This window comes from Pecten maximus, chromosome 2 (genome assembly GCF_902652985.1).
Source record: "Pecten maximus chromosome 2, xPecMax1.1, whole genome shotgun sequence".
Lineage (NCBI taxonomy): Eukaryota > Metazoa > Mollusca > Bivalvia > Pectinida > Pectinidae > Pecten > Pecten maximus.
In genome coordinates, this window is record NC_047016.1 from 1225631 (window position 1) to 1231985 (window position 6355).

Here is a 6355-nt window from a genome sequence, read left to right on the forward strand (position 1 = left end):
CACGTTAAAATTTCAATGTATATGTATGCAGGCGTTTGTTCATTGCTCGACTCACAGACGGGATCAAATTAAAGGGTTAGGTCTGAAGCCGTTGTGAAATATAACTTACTTATGCATGTATCAATAATAATTAGATACTGACATTTTACCAGTATCCCTGACATGTTGTTTGACATTTTGAAGAGATACCCCAATGTCCACCGGTATATACGTGATAAAGTTTGATAAGATACTTGACGCCGGAATTAAGTTTTTAATGAGATGTGTTCCTTTAACCCAGATTTTAGCGTCAATGATAAGTCGATAAGAAGTGTGTATTGCAGCCCCATGGGACGTAAACCTGTTGTTAATCTGTGTGCCAAAGCTATTGAAGGATTAACTCATTGTACAACCACCCAGACATAACCTCTGTCACTTTACGCAGTCGCGCCTCCAATCAGTGAATGAGCAGTCACGTGATACACTGGGTATGGAAAACGGTGACCCGGTATGACCCCGTAATATTATCTGATAGATAATACACCTGCATACCATTTAAATGTACTTTACAATAGTAACCATTTCCAGTAGCTACGTTGCTCTTTTTGTATCACCTACGGTTACCAGTGCTGCGCGCGCATTCACAACGTCCACTTCCGCTCGAAGCAGATTAAGCAGACAAATCTTAATAGGATTAAAAAGTAAGCAAATCATTAATTTGTTTAAATATTTGGAGTAGCGGATTTGATATATTGGAATCCATTTGATAATTAACATTACGAGAGAGTACCTGGGAGGTGATGATGGTGTGATTCCTGTGACTGACCAGGTAGGAACAGTGTGTATATCCTTTAAAGTATTAACAAGTGGAGATGAGGCTTCATTAACAGTTCCAACACTAACTATATCATAAGTTTGAGTTTTATGCCAAAATAGATCGAATTTCGTTTCCTCTAGAGAGTTACAATTATGCCATATACGACTACTTTTAACAAGTTTCTAAAGGGTCCTGCTACTATGACCTCAGACACTGAAGGTATAGACATACGGCTAATCAAATACAATTATATTTATTATATAATATTCATATTTTTTATATAATATTCATATTTTTTATATAATATTCATATTTTTTATATAATATTTATATCTATTATATCATATTTATATCATATAATATAACTGTTTTCCTTACTAAATGACAACATATGATGACAACCGAATACCATCTTTTCAAAAGCTTTTATTTATTTCCATTTGTATAGTTTGCATGTTCGTCGGTGTGGCAACAATATCGAGTCCATAACTTTGCCGTCCATGTGACAAATATCAATAACACGTGACAGAGTATCAGGAGTTTACATGTCACAGTATACTCGCTATACCAGAGTCTGTTCTAAGTACTCGCTATACCAGAGTCTGTTCTAAGTACTCGCTATACCAGAGTCTGTTCTATATACTCGCTATACCAGAGTCTGTTCTATATACTCGCTATACCAGAGTCTGTTCTAAGTACTCGCTATACCAGAGTCTGTTCTAAGTACTCGCTATACCAGAGTCTGTTCTATATACTCGCTATACCAGAGTCTGTTCTAAGTACTCGCTATACCAGAGTCTGTTCTAAGTACTCGCTATACCAGAGTCTGTTCTAAGTACTCGCTATACCAGAGTCTGTTCTATATACTCGCTATACCAGAGTCTGTTCTAAGTACTCGCTATACCAGAGTCTGTTCTAAGTACTCGCTATACCAGAGTCTGTTCTATATACTCGCTATACCAGAGTCTGTTCTATATACTCGCTATACCAGAGTCTGTTCTATATACTCGCTATACCAGAGTCTGTTCTATATACTCGCTATACCAGAGTCTGTTCTAAGTACTCGCTATACCAGAGTCTGTTCTATATACTCGCTATACCAGAATCTGTTCTATATACTCGCTATACCAGAGTCTGTTCTATATACTCGCTATACCAGAGTCTGTTCTAAGTACTCGCTATACCAGAGTCTGTTCTATATACTCGCTATACCAGAGTCTGTTATATATACTCGCTATACCAGAGTCTGTTCTATATACTCGCTATACCAGAGTCTGTTATATATACTCGCTATACCAGAGCCTGTTCTAAGTACTCGCTATACCAGAGTCTGTTCTATATACTCGCTATACCAGAGTCTGTTCTATATACTCGCTATACCAGAGTCTGTTATATATACTCGCTATACCAGAGCCTGTTCTAAGTACTCGCTATACCAGAGTTTGTTCTATATACTCGCTATACCAGAGTCTGTTCTATATACTCGCTATACCAGAGTCTGTTCTATATACTCGCTATACCAGAGTCTGTTCTATATACTCGCTATACCAGAGTCTGTTCTATATACTCGCTATACCAGAGTCTGTTCTATATACTCGCTATACCAGAGTCTGTTCTATATACTCGCTATACCAGAGTCTGTTCTAAGTACTCGCTATACCAGAGTATGTTCTATATACTCGCTATACCAGAGTCTGTTCTATATACTCGCTATACCAGAGTCTGTTCTAAGTACTCGCTATACCAGAGTCTGTTCTAAGTACTCGCTATACCAGAGTCTGTTCTATATACTCGCTATACCAGAGTCTGTTCTATATACTCGCTATACCAGAGTCTGTTCTAAGTACTCGCTATACCAGAGTCTGTTCTAAGTACTCGCTATACCAGAGTCTGTTCTATATACTCGCTATACCAGAGTCTGTTCTATATACTCGCTATACCAGAGTCTGTTCTATATACTCGCTATACCAGAGTCTGTTCTAAGTACTCGCTATACCAGAGTCTGTTCTAAGTACTCGCTATACCAGAGTCTGTTCTATATACTCACTATACCAGAGTCTGTTCTAAGTACTCGCTATACCAGAGTATGTTCTATATACTCGCTATACCAGAGTCTGTTCTAAGTACTCGCTATACCAGAGTCTGTTCTATATACTCGCTATACCAGAGTCTGTTCTAAGTACTCGCTATACCAGAGTCTGTTCTATATACTCGCTATACCAGAGTCTGTTCTAAGTACTCGCTATACCAGAGTCTGTTCTAAGTACTCGCTATACCAGAGTCTGTTCTAAGTACTCGCTATACCAGAGTATGTTCTATATACTCGCTATACCAGAGTCTGTTCTATATACTCGCTATACCAGAGTCTGTTCTATATACTCGCTATACCAGAGTCTGTTCTATATACTCGCTATACCAGAGTCTGTTCTATATACTCGCTATACCAGAGTCTGTTCTATATACTCGCTATACCAGAGTCTGTTCTAAGTACTCGCTATACCAGAGCCTGTTCTAAGTACTCGCTATACCAGAGTCTGTTCTATATACTCGCTATACCAGAGTCTGTTCTAAGTACTCGCTATACCAGAGTCTGTTCTATATACTCGCTATACCAGAGTCTGTTCTAAGTACTCGCTATACCAGAGTCTATTCTATATACTCGCTATACCAGAGTCTGTTCTATATACTCGCTATACCAGAGTCTGTTCTAAGTACTCGCTATACCAGATTCTGTTCTATATACTCGCTATACCAGAGTCTGTTCTAAGTACTCGCTATACCAGAGTCTGTTCTATATACTCGCTATACCAGAGTCTGTTCTAAGTACTCGCTATACCAGAGTCTGTTCTATATACTCGCTATACCAGAGTCTGTTCTATATACTCGCTATACCAGAGTCTGTTCTAAGTACTCGCTATACCAGAGTCTGTTCTATATACTCGCTATACCAGAGTCTGTTCTATATACTCGCTATACCAGAGTCTGTTCTATATACTCGCTATACCAGAGTCTATTCTAAGTACTCGCTATACCAGAGTCTGTTCTAAGTACTCGCTATACCAGAGTCTGTTCTAAGTACTCGCTATACCAGAGTCTGTTCTATATCCTCGCTATACCAGAGTCTGTTCTATATACTCGCTATACCAGAGTCTGTTCTATATACTCGCTATACCAGAGTCTGTTCTATATCCTCGCTATACCAGAGTCTGTTCTATATACTCGCTATATCAGAGTCTGTTCTAAGTATCAGGAGTTTACATATCACGGTATACTCGTTATACCAGAGTCTGTTCTAAGTACTCGCTATACCAGAGTCTGTTCTAAGTACTCGCTATACCAGAGTCTGTTCTAAGTACTCGCTATACCAGAGTCTGTTCTATATACTCGCTATACCAGAGTCTGTTCTAAGTACTCGCTATACCAGATTCTGTTCTATATACTCGCTATACCAGAGTCTGTTCTAAGTACTCGCTATACCAGAGTCTGTTCTAAGTACTCGCTATACCAGAGTCTGTTCTATATACTCGCTATGCCAGAGTCTGTTCTAAGTACTCGCTATACCAGAGTCTGTTCTAAGTACTCGCTATACCAGAGTCTGTTTTAAGTACTCGCTATACCAGATTCTGTTCTATATACTCGCTATACCAGAGTCTGTTCTAAGTACTCGCTATACCAGAGTCTGTTCTATATACTCGCTATACCAGAGTCTGTTCTAAGTACTCGCTATACCAGAGTCTGTTCTATATACTCGCTATACCAGAGTCTGTTCTAAGTACTCGCTATACCAGAGTCTGTTCTAAGTACTCGCTATACCAGAGTCTGTTCTAAGTACTCGCTATACCAGAGTCTGTTCTATATACTCGCTATACCATAGTCTGTTATATATACTCGCTATACCAGAGTCTGTTCTAAGTACTCGCTATACCAGAGTCTGTTCTATATACTCGCTATACCAGAGTCTGTTCTAAGTACTCGCTATACCAGAGCCTGTTCTATATACTCGCTATACCAGAGTCTGTTCTAAGTACTCGCTATACCAGAGTCTGTTCTATATACTCGCTATACCAGAGTCTGTTCTAAGTACTCGCTATACCAGATTCTGTTCTATATACTCGCTATACCAGAGTCTGTTCTAAGTACTCGCTATACCAGAGTCTGTTCTATATACTCGCTATACCAGAGTCTGTTCTATATACTCGCTATACCAGAGTCTGTTCTATATACTCGCTATACCAGAGTCTGTTCTATATACTCGCTATACCAGAGTCTGTTCTATATACTCGCTATACCAGAGTCTGTTCTAAGTACTCGCTATACCAGAGTCTGTTCTATATACTCGCTATACCAGAGTCTGTTCTATATACTCGCTATACCAGAGTCTGTTCTATATACTCGCTATACCAGAGTCTGTTCTAAGTACTCGCTATACCAGAGTCTGTTCTATATACTCGCTATACCAGAGTCTGTTCTAAGTACTCGCTATACCAGAGTCTGTTCTAAGTACTCGCTATACCAGAGTCTGTTCTAAGTACTCGCTATACCAGAGTCTGTTCTAAGTACTCGCTATACCAGAGTCTGTTCTATATACTCGCTATACCAGAGTCTGTTCTAAGTACTCGCTATACCAGAGTCTGTTCTAAGTACTCGCTATACCAGAGTCTGTTCTATATACTCGCTATACCAGAGTCTGTTCTAAGTACTCGCTATACCAGAGTCTGTTCTATATACTCTGCTATACCAGAGTCTGTTCTATATACTCGCTATACCAGAGTCTGTTCTATATACTCGCTATACCAGAGTCTGTTCTATATACTCGCTATACCAGAGTCTGTTCTATATACTCGCTATACCAGAGTCTGTTCTAAGTACTCGCTATACCAGAGTCTGTTCTAAGTACTCGCTATACCAGAGTCTGTTCTATATACTCGCTATACCAGAGTCTGTTCTATATACTCGCTATACCAGAGTCTGTTCTATATACTTGCTATACCAGAGTCTGTTCTATATACTCGCTATACCAGAGTCTGTTCTATATACTCGCTATACCAGAGTCTGTTCTATAGTACTCGCTATACCAGAGTCTGTTCTAAGTACTCGCTATACCAGAGTCTGTTCTATATACTCGTTATACCAGAGTCTGTTCTATATACTCGCTATACCAGAGTCTGTTCTATATACTCGTTATACCAGAGTCTGTTCTATATACTCGCTATACCAGAGTCTGTTCTAAGTACTCGCTATACCAGAGTCTGTTCTAAGTACTCGCTATACCAGAGTCTGTTCTATATACTCGCTATACCAGAGTATGTTCTATATACTCGCTATACCAGAGTCTGTTCTATATACTCGCTATACCAGAGTCTGTTCTATATACTCGCTATACCAGAGTCTGTTCTAAGTACTCGCTTATACCAGAGTCTGTTCTAAATACTCGCTATACCAGAGTCTGTTCTATATACTCGCTATACCAGAGTCTGTTCTATATACTCGCTATACCAGAGTCTGTTCTAAGTACTCGCTATACCAGAGTCTGTTCTAAGTACTCGCTATACCAGGGTC